A 20,591-nucleotide genomic window follows, 5' to 3' on the forward strand; every position below is an offset into this window, starting at 1 on the left:
CTTGAGGACAATCAGTGCTTCAGGTGTTTTCGAGGCCCTCGTGGGTACTGGGTACTTCGCTAGGCTGAGCCAGGAACCTGCCAGAACAGGGCCTGTTGTCAGGGGATTACAGTCAGGGGCTTCGGTAAGTCATAGGGCAGTTCCAGGATAAGTGTTTGGTGAGAGGACAGGGGCTTGGCGGCGGGGGGCCGGGGGGCGCTGCGTGCTGTCACCAGGCTGGGGGAAGCAGGGAAGGTATCCTGGAGGAGGTGACCTAAGGAGAAGGAGATCTGAAGGAGAAGGAGGGTCATCGGGTTTGGTGTGGGGGAGTGTGGCGAGGTGAGTGCTCAGAGGGGTGGGGTGGGGTGGGGAGGGATGCCTTACAATCCTCTGTCCTCAGCTTCTTGGGAGGCTCTCAAGGGCTTCCTGCCAGAGCGAGCCGGGCTCGCTGTGTGTGTAGAGGGCTCACTCTGGCCTGCTTTGGGGAGGCCTGGATCACAGGTGGACAGGCAGGTGCTGAGGTCGCAGCTGCTGTCCTCCAGGTGCGTCCTGGCCTGGCAGGGAGAGCGGGCGCGCGGTGGAAGCAGCGGGTGGGTTCCTTAGATGATGAGGAGGCAGGCTGGACAAGGTCTGGGGGCGGGAGCAAAGGACAGGGACTCAGCAAGCGGCAGACTTCGGGTCTGAGTGACGCTGGACCAGGTATCAGGAAAGGTCTGAAGTCCGCCCTTCAGGTGACGGCAGCCAGCCTGCACTTCTGGCCACAGTGCCTCTGGGTGCCGAGCGGTCCACTCGCCCTGACCCGGGCCCATCCCTTCTCTGTGTGTGAGCGCTTGGTCCGCTGAGGCTCTGCCCAGTCCCCTCTGCCAGCTTCCCTCTTGGCGGGTCCTGCCTCTCTCTCACTCTGGGCCACATCCCCCGGGTCCTGGTTCCCCAGGGCCCCCTCCTCCACCTCCTGGTCTGACAAGCCCCTCCACCCCTCGCAGAGCTGTTGCTGCAGCACCAGGCACCTGGCTTTCCCCTGTGCCGCTCCTGCATTTCCCTGTGTCCATGGAGCCCCTCTTCCAGACAGTCTCCCTCACTGCTCACTCAGGGCAGGGGGGCCGGGGGATGAGGCAGGGCTAGAACCCAGATCTCCTGATCCTCCTCCTAGAGGCGTTCTTGGTCCCTGTCCACTCAGTGCCTGCCGCGGCCACTCTGGGGCCTGGCGCAGCATGTGCAGCTCAACAGATGTGTTATTGGCAGAAAGAGGGGGCTTGGGGTCCCCCCCGACCAACCCAGCTGCCCTTCTTGCCGATGAGCTCTTTTCTAGATGCCCCCGCGGGTCCTCCCCTCCCTGGACAGGGATTCCTGGAGCGCCCTGAGGCCTGGTTTAAAGCAGAGTGAGAATCCCAGGCACCCCTGCCCTTTGCTCCCCAGCCCAGGCTGACGAATTGCATTTCAGCGGGGAAAGCAGGTCCAGCTAAAAGGCTGGGGTCTGGTTACCTGGCCATTACCTCCTTTCCTTACAGCCCTCCCTCATTCCTGTTTCCTTCCTGGCTGGGCTCAGATTGCTGTTTGGGAACCTCGGAGCCAACACACGCTGAGCAGGGGGGCCCCTAGAGGGGTGGAGGGGAGGGCCCACCATGGCCCTGAGGGGCCGATTCTGGGGGAACCCAGGGCCTCAGGAGGGTCAGTTCACCTTCCAGTGGCTTCTGTTTTTGCTTTGTTGTTGTAAAGAGCAAGATGCCACACTGACTTCTCATTCACTCATTAATTGAACAACATTTTTGAGCACCTAGGATGTGATCTAAGACACAGCAGTAACCAAAAGCACCCATGATGTGGTCCTTTCTGTTATGCAATCGGAGGCCGCTCTATTTCTGTTTCCTGGCTGCAGCCAAGTTCTCTCCGTGGTCACTTTCCCGAAGCTTGGCCTTGCCTGCAAGATGCCTGCTCCCGCCTCTTTCCACACCCACGGTCGGGACCCTGTGACGCCGGGCCTGGTTCCTGTCTCTCCTCCAGGAAATCAGCCCTGACCAGCACCCGAGCTCTTCTGTGCACCGAACATTCCAGTCTAGTTCTTAGCAGCCACCATTTGGGGGTAGAAAGTGCCTGGGCTTATAAGTATGTTCCGGGCTTCCCGGTGGCTCAGATGGTAAAAAGTCTCCCTGTGATGCAGGAGACCCGGGTTCGATCCCTGGGTCGTGAAGATCCCCTGGAGAAGGGAAACACTCCAGTATTCTCGCCTGGAGAATCCCATGGACAGAGGAGTCTGGCAGGCTACAGTCCCTGGGATGGCAAAGAGTCGCATAGAACAGAACGACTAACACTACTGCCGTAGGCACACTGCAACTATCTGGGGCCCATCCTCACCTCAGAGGGGAGGGCTGGTCCCTCCCTGGCTTGCTCCCCTTCACCCATCTGCCCACAGCCTCCCCTGACCTTTTCAGGATGCCCCTCCCCCGCCCCTTCCCCGCTGCCTGGCCCAGCAGTTCATCCAGCTCCATGTCTTGTGGATTTCATGTCCCAGACTGGTGACCTCTGCTCCATCTCCACGGCCGCCACCCTGCTGTTTTCCGCATGATGGTTCTATATGCCACCCTGCTGTTTTCCGCATGATGGTTCTATAGCTCTTCAGGCTGTCCTCCCTCAAGCCATCCTCCCCAGACTGACATTTTAGAACAATTTGGGTCACGTCACTTACCTGCTTAATACTCTTCAGTGACTCCCGGTCCTAAGAAAAAAGTCCAAATGCCTCTCCCTGCCCCAGTTCAACTCTGTGGTCCAGCCACACCTTGCATGGGGCCTTGGTACCAGCTGTCCCTTCTACCTGGGATGCCCTTCCTTCATCTCTCTGCCTAGTTGACTCCTCTTCACCCTTCAGAGGCCAGCGCAAACATCACCTTCACCAAGAAGCCCTCTCTGACCTCTCTGATGTGGGCCACCAACTAGTACTTTTCGTACTTGTGTGATTATTTGCTCCTGCATGTTCTCCTTCCTCGAGGACAGTGACTTGGCTCATTTTGTTTGACAGTATGTCCCCAGCATGTAGCTCAGTGCCAGTCTCCCGGTATACATGTTTGATGAATGAGTGAATGGGTGAACTCATTCTGAGTCTCTGGCTTCCCCTCCCAGCCTCTTCCTGTCTCAGCTCTGGCTCTCACAGCTGGGGGTGTGTGGAGTCATGAGCCTTCAGGGCCTTTTCCTGGCCCTGGGCATGGGGTCCTCAGGGGTCATTGTGACAGCCCTCCTTAGCAGCTCTCCCCATGACCCAGTTTTCTTGCTCTGGAGACAACAACCCTCGGTATTCCAGGCCATGTCATCACTCCTCCCACAGGGTAAACATCACAGTGCCACGGATCCTGCCAACCCATCCAGTTTCCAGAAAAAGCCCCTCCTCTGCCCCTGCACGGGCCCCAGCTGGGTATCCCACCCTCTCCTTCCTTCCCTTCCCCCTCCCTGGTGGTGTGGTGTCCTCCAGGACAAGAGTGCAGACCGCTTCCTCCAACACTCCCCCTCTGTGTGAGGAGCCCCATTATACAGGCAGGAACATCGAGGCTCATAGAGGAAGCACCCTCAGTCTGTGAGTCCCTCCACAGTCTCTTTCTGTCTCTCTCTTTCTCTTCCTGTCAGTTAGGGCTTGGGCTGTCTTAGCTTTTTATTCACTCCCTCATTTTGTAGCTTTTTATTCACTCCCTCATTTTTTCTTTCTTTGCTGTGCTGTGGGCTTGCAGGATCTTAGTTCCTCGACCAGGGATTGAACCCCGGCTCTGCAGTGAAAGGATGGAGTCCTAGCTACTGGGCCATGAGGGAATTCCTAGTCTTAGCTTTTTCTGTCTCAGGTTTTTCTTTTTCTCTCACATTCTCTTGTTCCCTTTTCTGTTTCTGCTGATACTTTTTGTTCTCATTCTGCTGTGTTCAGGCCGTATGTGAGTGTACACATGTGTGTGTGCGTGCGTGTATCTGTGTGTATGTGTGAGTACAAGTGTGTGAATGTGCATTTTGATGGGAGCAGGTGTGATCCAGGTGTGGGTGTGTGAGCAAGTTGAGTGGGGGACAGTCTGGGCTCAACAGGAATGTCCTGATTAGCCGGCCTTTGGCACTGGGTTCTCTGCGGAGGGCAGGGGAATAGATTTTGCCCAGAGACTTGGGCCCTGAGGGACCCCACATAGGCCCCAGGTGCCCCAAAGGGAGCCACAGAGGAAGGTTCCGGACACAGCGCTCCTGGGCTTCCTTTGAGGCTGGCATGTGGCTCTCGCTCGCCTGCCTCCCCAGGTCTCCCAGACTCTCCCCGAGCCGCCCAAGCCCTCTGGTATTTGGCCGCCTTGTCCATCAGCTGCAGCTCCCTCCCTAGAAAGCCCGGGATGAACCACATGCTGAAAGATGGCGCTGGTCGCTGGCAGCTTCTCACAGTCTTGGGAAGCTGGGCAGCTGGCATCTGCCCCCGAATTGGGTCTGCACTGGGCAGACTGCCTCGCCTCCCACCCTGACCCCACCTGGAAAGGAACTTGTAGCCTGGATCCCATCCCGGACTCGGCATCACGGGTGGCCTGGGCTTCTCTGGGATTACCAAATGGCTGATGAGCTATGACCTATGGGGCTGCAGGGACCTTGACTGACCTTCCTCAGCCTCCACCCGCCCCCCCAGGGAACCCAAAACTTTGAGGAGACTGCACCCGTCAGGGCAGATGCTAAACCCTCTGGCAGTCGGCTGGGCTCCATTGACAAGGTCGCTGCAGGAATATCACCCGCCAGTCCCGGAATGAACATCAGGGGGAGGCGAGAACGCTGAGTCAGGGGTGGGGGAGATGCTAGGGAGCCCCCAGCGTGGCCACCCCCCAGCAGCAAGCTGTCGGGGGCACCTGCTCTTCACACGCACACATTCCCTCATCTGACTCTCACATCCAGGGCGGAGTTGGGGCCATTATACCCTCAGTCACAGCTGAGACACGGAGGCCCAGAGAGGCTGCGTGACCTGGTAGAGCTGGGGTTCGAACATGGGGCCCCGCTCTCAGCTGCTAGCTTATTCACCAGGCAGCCCCACGGTCACACCCGGTGGTGCAAGGATACCCCCCTATCGAGGAGGGGCCAGATGCCTGAGTGACCCCCCACTCCCCCAGGCCAGGTCTGGGCTGGGGAGGAGGCAGGAGGGAGGTGTGGCCAGGTCCCCACACGGGGACACAGGCAGGGCACGCGACACGGGGCTGGTTATGTCCCCAGCTCACATGTGGCCAGGCCTCAGCGAGGACTGCTTCCCCGGACAGCACTCAGGAGGGTGGATTCTCATGGGCTGTCAATCCAAGAAAGAGCCAGTGTGTGACGAGGACCGAGATTCCAGTTACATGTCAGGACTCTGGGGTCTGACTCCTCTGGCCTTCACTCGCAGGAAGTCTCCCCAGAGGCCGACATCAAAGGCCACCAGAGGAAGGCGCCTGCCCTGCCCTGAGCCCCGGAGACTCTGCCACTGTTTGTAGAGTGGAGGGTGGCCCTCCTGGAGGGGACAGGCTGCTGCCGGCCTTCTGGGCATGAGAGGAGGGGCGTGGGGAGGGGCTGTCCCAGAGCAGCCCCCCAGAGGGTGAACCCACCATTTGTGCCTTTAGGTTTCACAACTTCGTTGTTCTGCTGGTCAGAGCAACGCTTTCCAGAAAGAAGTGAAATCTCAGAACATCCGAGCTGGAGGGGCCCTCAGAGGCCACCAGCTATAATCTTTTCATTTTACAGTGGAGGAGAGACAAAGCAAGGCTGCAAAGAGATGAAAGGTCTTGCCCAGAGTCACAGGGCGGTCAGTGGAAGAGCCAGACTTGAACCTGCAGCCTGTGCTGCAGGGGATGGGGGCTGGTGGAGAGTGTGGATGGTGAGGTGCACACACCTGGGTTCAAGTCTTAGCTCTGCCATTTCCTGGTCATGTGACCTGGGATGAGCATCTCAACCTCACCGAGCCTCAGTTTGCTCATCTGTGAAGTGGGCACAATTTTCTTAGGGCTATTGTGACGTTTTGATGACGTTGTACAAATAAAAAACGTTTAGCACAGTGTTTGACACAAGGTATCCCAGATGTTGGCTGTTATTGTTATAAATGCCAGCAAGGCCTCATGTGAATGGGCCTCAGTTGGGGAGGGGAACCATAGCGACCACATTTTCCAACTCTGAGTTCAGCTTCATGCCCTGAAATGGTTATATGGGGACAGCATCCCAGAATATTTGAATCTGAGCCTGTCCCCCCAATGCAGGACATGTGGGTACCACTGAGGCATGAGTGAAGTGCTGGGGAGTGTAAGGAGGGCGAGGTTAATCGGCTTGCCATGGGCGCGAGCTTCAAGGCATCCAAGCTGGACCTTGAAGGGCACATAGGCGTTCTGGGCAGAGAAGAGAATGGAGGGAACCGCAAGGGGAAGAGCATCCATGGAAGTCCAGAGGCCTCGGAGAGCGTGGAGTTCCCAGAAACCTTCAGAGTGGCTGGAGTGCGGGGCGGGTGGACAGTGGAGAGAGGACCCCTCGTCTCTCCCCAGTTTGAGAGGTGCTGCATTTTGACTATGAAGCCAGGACCACAGTTCCTGGCAAGGGCCACCCTTCAGAGCTAACATAATTTTTCTGTCATTTCACAGATGAGGAGCTGGAGACCCGCAGAGGGGGTGGCCTCCTGGGGACCCCAGCTGAGCGGGTAGAACCAGGTAAAGGCCCACTCTCAGGCCAGCTGTGGGTGGTGGGAGCAGGGGAGGATTGACTTGGGGAACTGGGGCTCTGGGGGTGATGGTCTGGTGCTGGCAGGAAGGGCCGGCCTGGGCCTGTAAGAGTGATGGACAGGGGTGACAGCCGGGGGAGGCTGATGCACATTATTTATGGCTGTTTCTCCACTAGCCCTTCAGGGCCGTGAAGGTAATTGAATAAGTGAGCGTGAGCAAACGTGGGCGATGGTTTAATTGTGGCAGAAAATGAAGCTGGTTGCAGCTGGGGCCCGGCAGCCCATTACCGTCGCCCGTGGTTTCTGCTGAGCTGGGCACATTGGGCTGGGCGGCCATCCATCCTCGGCCCGCCCCCGCCTCGTCCCTGGGCGGCCCACCCCAGGCCAGCAGGGCCCCTGCAGGCTGGTGATCGGGGAGTCTGTTCTTTCGGCAGCTGCTCCCCAGGCCCCTTTCTCTGCCCCAGAAAGGCCCTGGAGGCTGCTACAGGCGGCGAGGGGCCTTGGAGGATCCGGGAGGGCAGGGGCGAGGCCTGGGCCTGGTGGCAAGAACAGGGGGGTTCAAATCATGACATTTGGCACAGAATGCCAACAGACACTGATAAAGCCCTTGTCAAGTGCGGGGCACTGTTCTAACTACTAGTTGTTATCAGCTTGGGTTAATCCTCTGATCACCCTGTGAGGGAAGTGCTCTTTTATGCCCGGATTTCACAGAGAAGGAAGCTGACTCCTTGCCCTGGATTGAGAAGCTCTGAGATTCTGGGGGGCCTGATGTGTGAGGGCTGCTGCAGCAGCGATGAGAGGAGGTGCAGTGAGGACCTGACCATGATGGTCCCGCGGACCTCTGCAGGCTTTCTCTTCCTCACCACTTGCCCTATTTCAGCCTGGTTGGCCACCTGCTGCCTGCCCCTCTGAGCAAGACGAGGGCAGAAGCCTGGACCCCAAGTTCCAAGGTGGGGGGAGGCCCTCATAGGCCTGGCCAGCTCACCTCCAGAGCTCTGGCCCTCTGGCCTTTGCTCGTGACCTTTCCAGCCCTCCTAAGGAAGCAGAGAAAATTAGCCTTGGGGGACTTCTGGTGGTTCAGCGGCCCAGACTCCATGCTCCCCATTCAGGAGCCCTGGGTTCAATCCCTGGCCAGGGAAGTAGATCCCACATGCCACAGGTAAGATGCGGCAAAGCCAAATAAGTAAATAAAAAGAAATATTAAACAAGAAAGAAAGATAATTAGGCCTGAGATGTGAGTAGTCAGTTCACCCTCCCCAGCAGTGGGGCAGCCACAGTGGCCCCAGCTTGATCCATGCCAGGAAGGGCGGTCCAGCTGCCTGGGGGGCCAGGGCAGGGCTGGGGGCTGGGTCTAGACCTCAGGGGTCCCTGGGTTTCCTGCATTTTATCTGACACTCCCACTCTGGCACCACGCTCACCTCTCACGTGGGGGGCACCCATCCTCTCCGTGCACCCAGGCTGCGGTGGGGCCCAGCCGTGGGGCAGGGCCGGGCTGTCGGCCTCGAGTTGGACCTCCTGGCTGCCCTGCCTGTGCCTGGAGCTTGGCTGCCCAGATGGCCTTGGGCGACCACTCCCTCCAGCCTCCTGTCACGGCTCCTCTGTCCTCCCCGCTGGGGCAGGTGACATACTTGCCGCAGCTGCCCCGAATTTCCATGGCCTGTGGGCTGTACGACCGCGTGCACGATCCGGCCCACTCTGAGCGCTGAGGCACGGATCTGTCTATCGGCTTCCTCTTCCCCGCAGCCTGCATCCTCCGCCCAACTGTGCTGTGAGGTTTTTGAAGGCAGAAGATCCTGTCCTTTTGCCTTTCACTCATTTGTTTATCCAGGCGGCACCTTCCACGTACCAGCGTTGTGCTGGGTTTTGGGACTTTACAAAAATGAATCAATAATGCCCTTGCAGTTGGTCCACACGGTGGAGTGAACACTGGTCCACAATCCCCACTAAATGATGGCAAAGCGGGCAAAAAGAGGCGCTACAAGGACAGGATGAGCCAGGAGAGGGCTGCAAGGGAGACTCAGCTTTGGGAGAGGCAACTGACAGCTAGCTATCCTCACTTTGGGGAGGGCCCACCATCAAGGGATTCAACAAGGAACAAGCAGGGAGGCCTCTGAAACGAGGCAGCTTGTCCTCCTGATGCAGGAGAATGGGCTGAAAGCCCAGAGTGACCAGGCTCCGGGCGCTGGCAGCGCGCTGCTTCTAGACCCAGGCACTGCCTGCAGGTCGGGGTTCCCACAGACAGACAAGAGAGAGTGCCGAGAGGCCCAGTCTCAAGGCCAAGTCTGGAAAGGCGGTCTTAAAGGATGACTTCCACCAACGTGAGGATAGCAACCAAGAAAACAAGCAAGCCTGGGCCCGGCAAGCCAGGGTCCGGAGTTGGAAGGCGGTGCAGGGGAGGCCTAGGACCCCAAGGTTCTGTAGGGAGAGTCCCGCCCGCAGAACTGGTCAGATTACCAAAGGGAAGTGACCACCTCGAGAGGAGGGTTTTTCGTTGTTGTTGCTGTTTTTGCTGAGCCGCTCAGTTTGCAAGGTCTTAGTTCTCTGACCAGGGATTGAAGCCAGGCCCTGGCAGTGAGAGCGCTGAGTCCTAACCACTGGACCTTCAGGGAATTTCCCCGAGAGAAGGTTTAAAGTCTGGTCAGAGGCTCTGGCGTAGATTGATGACGGGAACACAGAAATTTGAAGGAACAAATAAACAAAAAGCCTCAAAAGGCAACTTGATTAACTTTAGGAAACAAAGAGTTTTCTCAGAGAGAAAATCTAATCCGGAGACACTGTATGATTCAGATTCAATCATATCGACATGCTGTAGCAGGAATGTACACCTGAGATGCTGATTTCATAAAAATGGTAGTAGACGTTTAGAGGTTGGGAGGGGGAGGGGAAATGGGTGATGGAGTACTTGAATCTTAATGGGATGTAAAATTCTAATCGACAGTAAGAAATCAGTAGATAAAACCTAAAATAGAAAAATCATGAATTTGTAGTATCTGTACGTCAGGTAGAAAAGAGACACCCAAGAGCAGGAGAAAATGACCAAAGGAGGTGAAAGCTGGCCTGGGGGCGGGCAGGGGCAGGTTTCTGCATCAGCCGTGTGAAATACTGCTTGATTCTTAAAATTGTGTCCACGTGTGACTATAAAAGTTAAACTTACTTAAAAAGGAGAGGAGGATATTTTGCCACCATTTAAAAAGAGAAAAGGAAAGGGAAGGAAGAGGCCCCCAGCATAAAGACCTAATGCACCAAGGCGGGCCCCCCACTCCCACCCCCGCACCCCCACCTCCGGCTCAGCAGAGGCCGGCAGGTGGACCCGGGCGGGTGGGCGGCTGTGGAAGCAGAGGGCCAGCTCACGGGAGGTCCCAGGCAGATGTCAGTGTGAGAAGCTAATCCTCGCTAATGGGTTCATTGCTCCACCTCTCAGATGTCACAGGGCCCTTCAGCAGCTTCTGGCAGATTCTCCAAAAATATTCGCTGGCTGGAAGCAGTGACCCTAAATCAGAAAAGCAACTCCTGGGGGATGCAGCTCCGCGCACCCTGGGGAGGCATGGGGAGGCGGTGGAGGCGTGCAGGAGCCGGAGGGTGAGTGCAGTGGTATGTGTGTGTGTTGGGGAGGGACACGTGTGCACGAAGCACGCACAGCTGTGTGCACAGGAGTGTACACGAGCCTGCGGGTGTGCGTGCCTGCGCACGTGTGCCTGGCGTCTGGTTGGAAGGCTGTGGTCTGTTCCGTCCAGTCTCACTCCCCGACCCCGGGGGCCACCCTGGGAGATGCGCCTCCCTCCCCAGCAGGTGTCCGTGAAGCCGGGGGGGGGGGGGGGGGGGGGGGGGGGGATCCCGGGAAATCCGCTCCTGCTCGGCCCTGTGCTCAGCTGCTCAGCCTCCTCACGTGTTTCTCCTCCAGGAAGCGTTCTCTTCCTTCCTTGGACAAACCTACTCGGAGGTGAGGCTCTGATGGGCTTGTATGTTTAAAAAGGACAAAGTGTTAAGCTAAAGGAATGAATTTTTAATGGTGGGATTTCAGGCCTTTGTCTCTCAGGAGAGGTCCTGTTTGTTTTGGCTTCGGTTGGTTTTGTCAGGGAAGTTTCCCTGCGTCCCTGGTGCCATTCTGAAGCCCCAGGCTCCCTCCTGGACGCTGTTGGCCAGGGCCCTCTCCCAACGGGCGCCACAGCGCTCCCTGGGGTGGGTGTGTGGGGGGTCATCAGCTTCCTCTGGCTCCAGAATGGGCCCCCGGCAGGGAGGGTTAGGGTTAGGGTGGGCGCACGGACCCTCTGCTTGCCTTCAGCCCGCCCCTTTCCCTCCCGCCCAGCCCTGGCACACCCCCCCCAGAGGGAGGTGGGAGGCATTCCGGGGGGCCAGGAGTGACCTGCACCCCCTCCCAAGCGATGGGGGCCGGGCAGAGGGCAGCACGACCACCCTGAGTCCGGCCGACGGCGATGACACCCGGGCTAGCTCCCCTCGCTCCGTCGGGGGCGGCAAGCGCCTTCTCTGCGGGGGAGGCCTCAGAGGGGCCCCGGGAAGGGATGAACCCCTCACCCACCCTCAGCCCCCAGGGGCCCACCCAGGGGCTCTGTGTACCCACTCAGGCTGCAGCGGCTGTATCGTCCCCCGACTCGGTACTGACTCTCAACGCAGCGCAATCGCCTGCCCCCTCGTCAGTCCTGGAGGACAGGACGGGAGAAGGACCACCCCTGGGGACACGGCTGAGTCCCTGCCCCTCCCTGGACCTGCTCTCCTCCTCCTCAGGCTCCTGGCCCTGGGAGGCCCCCAGCAGAGCTGGAGGAGGGCCCAGTACCAGGGGGGAGTGGGATGCCAGCCCCACCTGGAGATCAGAGCTGCTGGTCGGGTCAGCTGAGCCCATCTCTGGCCACCTGAGTGACCCTTCTGGGGGGCTGGGCCTGGAGCGTGGGCTCCTGGAGTGCCAGCGTCACTGTTCTGGTCTCCCCAGTCTGCCCAGAGCCCCCTAAAGCCCACTGTGTGTCCAGCCACGGGACTCCTCATCTGAAGCCTCCGAGCTTTCCTTCCCCCTCCACCACCACCCGGCCCGCTGGTACCAGGACTGCCCTGCAGGACAAGCCTCAGCCTGGGCCAGAGGCAAGGACTCCTGACTCAGCGGTCCCTGCTGTCCCCACAGCCAGCGGGGAGGTTGCGGGTGCCTCCCCTCCCTCCTGCTGTGCTGCTGACCCCTGCTGGCCATCCTCACAGGCCCCTGAAGGCCTCCCCTCCCTGCCCAGGCATCAAGTCACAGGGCTTGAATACTTCCCGGGACAGGGAGCTCATCACCCCCAGGCAGCAGCCTGCTCCAGGCAGAAACGCTTCAGCTTCTGAGACAAGTCGTTTGTGATGAACTGATATCTGAACACTGGTTAATTCCATCTGTTTACACATTTTCATCATCCTCATCATTATCAATATTGTCTACGTACCAGCACTGTCTACGTACATGTCAGCGAACCTTCATCACTTGTGGAGTTGGTGCCTGTGTCATCTCCATTATATACTGATAGATGGGAAACCTGAGGTCCAGAGGAAGTGTGTCACCTAAGTGTGTCACACGGCCAGGAAGTCACAGAATCTGGGCTTCTGATCCAGAGCCCAGGCCCTTGCCAACTAGGGGTGTGCCCATCCCCGTTCACCATCTGCTTAGCTCCCCTCTCCAGCACGTTCTTACTTCTCTGCCAGGGGCCACTACCCCACATAAACGCACACCTTCTCCCCCAGACACTGCAGATGGATCATCTCCTCCTGAGTTGACCCAGAAAGTCCTCCTGAGACAGCCAAGGGGTGCGGAAGGGACCCTCTTCCCCAGGTATCTTCGAATAGAAGAAGGGAGGGGGTAAGGGGTGGGGGAGAGGGGCCCTATTCAGGGTTCTCATGGGTCAAAATTCTTGGTCAAGCTTTAACCAAGAGCTGGCCTAAAACAAACAAAACAAAATGAAAAAAAAATTGAAAAAAAAAGAGCTTGCCTAGCGTCACGCCATCTCAGTAAAGGGCAAAACCTTCAGACTCTTCTAGTTCCATCCATCTATTCCACGCTAGCATATCTGTTGTGTGCCCATGTAGCCTCTGCTTACATACCTCCAGTGATGGGGGGCTCATTATCTACCAAGGCAGTTCAAGGCTCAAAATATCAAGGGCCTTCCTTCTCCTACAGAGCCAAGGTTTGTCTCCTTGAAGTTTCTGCTCACAGGCCCAGCCCTGCCCCTCATGGGTCATCAGAACTAGCCTAACCCTTCCCTTATGATGTTTGGAGCAAGGGACCATATTCCTGCTGAACCTTCTCTCAGCAAAACCCAAGAGAGGGGGCCAGTAAGAGATCCCTCAGAGAAAATGAGAGGTTCCCACCAGACAGGAGTACGACATCCCACTCCCAGTCCTCAGCTGAGCTGCCAGAACTGTGAGCTGGACTGTGTTAGCTTTGGGGTGGAGGGTGGAGAGAGTTCTTGGAGTAATCCACCCACGTCCGCACCCCCCCACCCCTTTGGAGGGTCTGCCTCTTGCTGGGATGTGTTTAAAGGGAGAGGCTGCCTGGGGGTGCCCTGGCCACAGGAAAGGGGAGACGGGCATGGGGACCTGATTACCAGCTGGACAGAGAAGAGGGCAATCAGGCTTGAGCTGCCTAAAAGGTACCTGCCCAACAGGATGGCCTGACCAAACCAGGCTTCAGACTCACGTGCTCAGACTCCCAGTCCCGCTAACCTCAAACCTGGGTGGTATACCTTTACTGACACAGCCACTGTCGACTTCTCCATTGCCTCCCATAGACCTGACCATCAGCCCGTGGTCCCAAAGCCCTGCTGGAACTTAGCCCCGGCCCCCTCTGTGTCCCCAGTTCTGCGCAGTCAGGCCTGGGGCCCCAAGTACTGGCATCTCATTGTCTTCCTCCTGTGAGTTGCTGTTCCTCACCCATTCCTCCACACATGAAGGCAGGGCACAAATAAATCAATAAAACAGAAATAAACACGTTTGTCCCTGTTAAGTTTCATCTTGTTAGATCCACCCCATCGCTCTGGCCTGTCAACTTCCCTTTAGATCCCAGCTTTGTCATCTGGCATATTTGTCATCATTCCCCCCACCCGTGTGGCATCTGCAAATTTGATAAAGTACATAGAGCGGGTGTGTCTCAGACGAAGCCTTCTCCCCCAACTGGGTGGCTGGAGCACAGTTGTGAATAAGCGCGTGTCTACACACACACACACACGTACGCATGCACACACACACTCTTCTCTCTGTCTGTGCCCCATCAGCCACCTTCAAGATCCTGGGGGCGGGGGGGACCCTGGGCACCTGTGCCCCCACCAAGGACCTGGCACTCGGCAGACATTGCTGTGCATATGGGAGGATGGGACACTCTGGGGACCTCTGCACCTTCTCACCTCCCCTGGCCATTGTTCTATCAACCTCTGACCTGCCTGTGCCCTGCCAGCCTCTTCCACCAAGGTCTTGGCTCTCCTGGATGGCTGAGCAGCCCTCCCTGCGTCCCCTGCTAAACATGCAGTGCCTCCCCCCTCCTCCAGATTGTGATGATGGCTACCAGCATGGAGCCAGCCCGACTGCCTGGGGTGAGGACTCCTTCTCCCCTGCACCTGCTGGGCAGCGGCCCTCTGATCCTTCTCTTCAGGGGACCCCAGACTTCGTCTTTGCAGTAATTGCATAGCAGGGGTAGCCAGCTCAGAAAGATCCAGATCCTCACTGTAGAGGCCTGTCAGACACCACTTTGGCAGAATGAAAAAAAACCCCAGGGCCTAGACCGACCTTCCAGAATCTTCTAGTCCATTCCCAGCCTCCAGGCACTGGATGTTGGATTGGCGGGGTAGAGGGACCAGGCAGTTTCCTCCTCCTTCCCTACTGTGACACCAGCTTCTTGTTCTTCCCTCCAGAAAGGTGGCAAAAGTTAGTTATGTGTAGTCTTCAGCTGATGCTAGTAACAGACACCCCCCGATTCCCGGTGGCTGATGCCAACAGCGATTTCTTACACTATCACACCGTGGGTCTGCCCGAGATCCAGCCTAAGCTGTTGTTTCTCCAGGACTCAGGGTTTGGCAGCAGCATTGAACCACAGCTGAGGAAGTACAGCAGACCCGCACCAGCTCTCAAAGCCTCTGCCTCCCAGCACCATTGTCAGTTTCATGTCATTGGCTAATGCAAGTTACATGAAAGTGAAAGTGAAAGTCGCTCAGTCGTGTCCGACTCTTTGTGACCCCATGGACTATACAGTCCCTGGAATTCTCCAAGCCAGAATACTGGAGTGGGGAACCATTCCCTTCTCCAGGGGATCTTCCCAACCCAGGGATCAAACCCAGGTCTCCTGTGCTGCAGGCGGCTTCTTTACCAGCTGAGCCACAAGGGAAGCCCACGGTCAGGCCCAATTTTCAAAGAGAGTAGGGAAGTGTGATCTTTTCTTGTGGCGGGAATTTTGGCAAATGACCTCAGTGATTCTTCTGCCCACTAGCCGACCCTGTCCCTCAGAGCGGCCTGAGTTCCCACCATACCACTTGGATGCTGGCTCTCTGGGTCCAGCGTCAGCTGCGCTTACCCTTTCCTCTCCGCCGTCCGTGTGCCCAGGATGTGGTCCTCATCTCTCATTTCTGCTCCTCGGTGCCTGTCTTGTCTTTTCTCTTCCCGCCTTGGCGTGCCACCCCTTCCTTTGAGAGGCCCTCCTCCCACGTCCTGCCTGGAGAATCCTGTGGACAGAGGAGCCTGGCAGGCTACAGTTCACAGGGTCGCAAAGAGTCGGACACGACTGAGCGACTGAGCACACACCTCCCGCCTCCTATCTCCAGAGCTGCGTGTGGGGGTGTCCTCTGGCCCAGGGGAGGCCCCGGGCTCCATCCCCAGTCGCTGGCCAGGAGGTGGGCCCCACTCACGTCCGTCTGAGCCCTTCTCATCTCTCCTTCCCTCTGATGTCCCAGAGCGGCCACCAGGTGGGGGAGCCCTCTGAGAACATGTGGCCGCAGCCAGGCCCTGGTGCTCCCCCTGAGCCTGGATGGAGCTCCGGGGCCCCCTCACCCTTGCCTCTCCAGGGACTGGCTTCTGTGAGCGCCTGCACACACCTGGTGCCCAAATTTGTCTGAGCTTGTTTTTGTCACTTCCAGCTACAACACACACTCCTGGGGACCTTGTCCATACCTGTACCTGTTCTGTCACAAGCAACAGACCACCCAAAATGTAGTGGTTTTGTGTGATAAAATTTCACAGAAACACATACACACACAGTGCATGTCAGACTGGTGAGACCTAAATAAGGCCTGTGGCTGAGTGAATGGTGACTCTCTAAAGGTCAGTTTCCTAGTTTGGACAGGGTACACGATTCTGTGGGGTCGCTGGAGGAGCTGGGTTGAAGGGTACAGGAGAAATTGTGGTACTGGTTTTGTAACTCTTTGTGAGTCAAATGATTTCAAATGAAGAAGTTATAATAATAACACAGGGACTTCCCTGGCAGTCCAGGGGTTGAGACTCCACCGTTCCGCTGTAACGGGCACAGATCTGATGTTTGGTTGGGAACTAAGATCCCCGTATGCTGCACGGCACAGCCAAAAAATTTAAAAAGTGAAAACAACAGACTTAGTAGCTTAAGACAACACCAAGCATTTACTCCTGATCCTGTGATTTGGCCACTGCTGGATGGGGATGGCTGATCTCTGCTCACCTGGCACTGGGGCACCAGCTGGGATGCTGCACCAGCTGGGGCTGGCGGGCATCTGTCTCCCCACAAGGTCTTTCCAGTAAGCAGCTGCGCCTCTTTATGTGGTGGCTCCAGGCCCAAGAGGGTGAAAGCGGAAGTGACAAGGGCTCCAATGCCTCTGGTCAAAATTAGCCCATGCCCCTCTGGCCACATTCCATTGGTCAAAGCTGACCCAGGGCCAACCCAGATTCAAGGAAGAAGAAATAACCACTTGGATGTGTGTTTTCTGGGTCCAGTGTGGAATGTTCTTCCATGAAACAGAGGAAGTGGCAGAGAACCTGTGGCATCTTTAACCCAAGGCTGTCACTGATGTGCCAGAAGCTTCTGAATTTGCCCCTGGGGTTCTGGTCCAGCCTCCTCACTGGGGATGTGGGGATGGAGGCTGGAGAGCAGAGGGGTGTCAGCCACACAGAAGGGTGTGGGTTTAGGAGTAGAGCTGGACTGCTAACCCAGGGCTCACCCCACATTCACCCCAGGGACTCCCCAGTTCCACACAGTGCAGCCTCACCAGCCTGGCATCACTGCTTGGAATTCTGTTTTGCACGTGCTGGTGTTTGCAATCAAAAAGTTCAGCGGCCCTTCCAGTGTGCTTAAATTAGTCCCCACGAAAACCAAATCATTTCATTTGCAGAGAAGGGCTTAATTGCAAGGGGAATGAGGCAAAGGGAATTCTGTTGCCTGTTTTCATTGAAGAAAATTACTGTACTTTCCCCTGTCTTCCTTACTAAACAGAAGCAGCTTAGAAACTGGGCTGTAATCACCAGTGATACCTCTCCTATCCTTTCTTCTTAGAGCCTGCTCAGCAATTCCTGGCTCCCGAGACCCTGCTCCGGGCCATTCTTGCCCGCCCACCTGGCAGGGCAGCCTGATCCCAAGTCCTGGCGCTGGGCAGCATCTCCCTGGTTTGGCTGGAGTCTCACCTTGCCCCTGCGATGTTGAGAGGATTGTCTGTGATGTTACTGGGGCCTCAGCCAGGGACTGGCCTACGCTCTTGGCAGGAGGAAACATCTCATCCCTTTCTTCAGAAAACACATGAAGTGGACTTCTCTGGCAGTCCAGTGGTTGAGATTCCATGTTTCCAAAGCAGGGGGCGTGAGTTCGATCCCTGGTTGGGGAATTAAGATCCCATATGCCACAGAGTGGGGCAGAAAAAAAGAAAACACATGAAATCTGCTCCAAGCGCCTGCTCACCGGGCTGCAGAGAAGCTCCACTCTGAAAGACGGACATCCCCATGAGCATCTTACGCAAATCCTAGGGCTGGTCATGCACGGATGTGAGAGTTGGACCATAAAGAAAGCTGAGCGCCAAAGAATGGATGCTTTTGAACAGTGGTGTTGGAGAAGACTCTTGAGAGTCCCTTGGACTGCAAGGAGATCCAACCAGTCCATCCTAAAGGAAATCAGTCCTGAATATTCATTGGAAGGACTGATGTTGAAGCTGAAACTCCAATATTTTGGCCACCTGATGCGAAGAGCTGACTCATTTGAAAAGACCCTGATGAAAGATTGAAGGCAGGAGGAGATGGGGACGACAGAGGATGAGATGGTTGGATGGCATCACCGACTCAATGGACACGAGTCTGGGTAAACTCCGGGAGTTGGTGATGGACAGGGAGGCCTGGCGTGCTGCGGTTCATGGGGTCGCAAAGAGTCGAACACGACTGAGTGACTGAACTGAACTGAGGGCTGGTCTGCTTTAGTGTCTGGCAGAAGGTAGGGAGACTGGGCCGTCTGCACCTTCTGTCCTTTGATGCTGTGGGCTGGCAGGTCCTTGGAGCTCGGTCCCACAGGAGGAAATCCAGCAAACAGACCCCCTCCTGCCTGGGGAAGCTGGTTCCCTCTCTGCTTCTCTGCTTGAGAGCCCCACCCTGCCTCTGAGACTCCAGCCCGATTCCCTCTGTGGCCAGTGTTTCCCTGGGGAGGGGCTATGGGCCCTTCAGGGAGCCAGGGAACTGGCTGGTAACCTGTAGCAGGGAGGTGCGTGAGGAAGCGAAATGTGCACTTCTGGTGTTGAGAGAGAGGCAGGAGGGCTGGGCCTAGAGAGGGCAGGGTGGGGGTGCGGCCACAGTTCCCCGTGGGGATGGCAGTCTGGAGATCAGGGTCAGGGTCGGGAGCGGCAAGCACAGAGGCTCAGAGGCAGCAGTGGGCCTGGGAGGGCTGCAAGGTGTGTGGCCCCAGGGGAGGGAGCAGCAGGGGGGTGGGGGAGCCTCCAGGGTCCCTGCGAGGTCCTGGTTTCTTGTCTGGAACGAGGTGGTTCCATTCCGTTCTGGCAAACCCTCAGCAACACAACAGATCTGAGCACAGGTTCCCCTTCTTTGGAGAGGAAAAGAGAGGCAGGCTGTTTAGGTTCAAACCCTGGCTCCGTTACCTTCCCGACCTCTCCGAGCCTCAGTCCCCCCCCATCCCCCAGGAGGGGGTAACAACGGCACCCACCGCCTGGGGGCATCATAAGCGCATCACGAAGCTATCATGTGTTGACTAATTTTATCATGTCTTTTAAAAGAACTTCCTCTGCTACAAGGATACACTGATTAGCCCCAGTTGGTCCTGAGAAGGCTGGGTCCCCACCTCCACCCCCTGGAAACAGCACCAGCCCCTCACTCACTCACCCCTCACCCCCCGCCCTTCTCCTGGGGACCCTCTGCCCAGACCCTTTTCTCTCAAGCTTGCTCTGGGATGGGAGTGCAGAGATGACCCGGCTGCCCAAGAGGCGCTACTTGGAGACGTTGGGCTGACTTCCTGAGTAACTGCTCCCCTGATCCCCGCTTTGGTGGAGGCCGACAGGATAATGGATTTGAGTCCACACACCTGTCTTAACAAAAGGGGTTTTTTTTTTTGAGGCTCAAAGTCAATGGTGTATTAATTAAGGGGGAACAGCTGCTACCGCAGTTCTTATGGTAAGTCAGTGACAAATGGCTGTGTTTACCTTTTTCCCAAGTAGAGACTCTGGAAGGTGGCCTGGAGCTCCTGGGTGGATGTCCACGGGCGAGATTTGTGGGGTACCCCTCTCCTTCCCTCAGTCCTCAGGCTTCTTTACTGGCACCCCCCGAGCCCGAGAGGGCCGTCCATCACCCGGTAGGACAGGGCTGCGGCCTGGAGAGAAAGGGAAGGGACCCCGCAGAGCAGTGGGAACTTCTCAACAGTGGGCCCCCACCCAAGATGCCCTCAGACTCCTTCCTCAGGCAAATCCCACCGCCTTGTGCTGCTGCTAAAACGGTGGGGGGCCGGGGCTCGGCCCTTCAAAGCCCAGAAAGGCTGTAGAGCTGAGTGGAGCTGCCTGCAGGACTGAGGACGTCGTCGCTAGCTCGCTTGGCTGGGGCCTTTGTGCCAGCGCTCTCCACCATAAAGGAAGGGGCTGGGCGGCGGGGGCCTTTTGTTATTTCTTTTATTTTGATCTTGCTCCTGCTCTCCAAACAGCTTCACAGAAATAGAACCTCACGTTAGCTCCTGTCTCAACTTAAGACAAAACCCGGCAGTGGGGAAAATCTTGCACTGAAAACCAGAAAAGGGAAGATGGGTTTGTTTTTTCCTAGGTTGTATTTCTGGGTCCTTGACTATCAGTTTACCCACCGAGTTTCAGCTGATGGGAGGCTGGCAGGATGGTGCTAACCTGCCAATTGCGCCCGTGTGGCCGGGCTGGCAGGGCAGTGGAGCAGCCTTCCTCCCAGGCTGACTTAGGAAGGCCCACTGCACGTGGCGCTGACCCCACTGCCAGCAGCTCACCTGCTGTGCCCCCAGGGTACAGGCAATGCTGGTAGCGAGCGGCAGGACCCCTAAAGCCCTCCCAGCGACCCTGACTCCACTGGGGGGACTCCCACACATCCCGGGTTGTTCTCCCCAGTGACCAGCCCCAAAGAGAAAGTTTGCCATCAACGCCCACCTCCTGCCTCCCTGGGAGTCACCATCAGTGGCCGAGACACCCTGTCCAACCTCACCCGGCTCTTTCTCCCCACCCTAGGGCAGGTGCCCAGCACCTCTGGGAGCCTCTGGGGCCTCGAGGCAGGCAGAAGTGGGGCAGGAGAAAGTGGTCCCCGCTCCTTACTACCCAGAGCCCAGGCACACATCTTTTGAGTTCAGCCTGCAGGGCAGCGTCATCACACCATGTTATAAAGGGGAAACAGAGGCTCCAAGGTATGTGGTTTGCCTGAGGCCGCTCCGCCTTCTCTTGTAGACCATGTCTCCCTGGCCAGCGCTTAATAACCCTGCACGTTGCCTCTCCTTACACATTGCTTTGAGGGGAGAGGGAAAGAACCACGGACGAGAACCACA

At 57.1% G+C, this 20,591-nt stretch overlaps 1 long non-coding RNA gene across 1 annotated transcript; it reads left to right on the top strand.

The window, feature by feature from the left end:
- Nucleotides 1-82: 82 nt before the first annotated feature.
- On the top strand, nt 83-9,840 carry LOC145517479 (uncharacterized). The gene is made up of 2 exons (XR_014062059.1): nt 83-124; nt 6,564-9,840. It is a non-coding gene; the product is annotated as an uncharacterized LOC145517479 (long non-coding RNA).
- Nucleotides 9,841-20,591: the final 10,751 nt, after the last annotated feature.

The sequence above is a fragment of the Giraffa tippelskirchi genome, chromosome 8, assembly GCF_054371585.1.
Source record: "Giraffa tippelskirchi isolate mGirTip1 chromosome 8, T2T-mGirTip1v1.2.pri, whole genome shotgun sequence".
In the NCBI taxonomy this organism is placed as follows: Eukaryota; Metazoa; Chordata; class Mammalia; order Artiodactyla; family Giraffidae; genus Giraffa; species Giraffa tippelskirchi.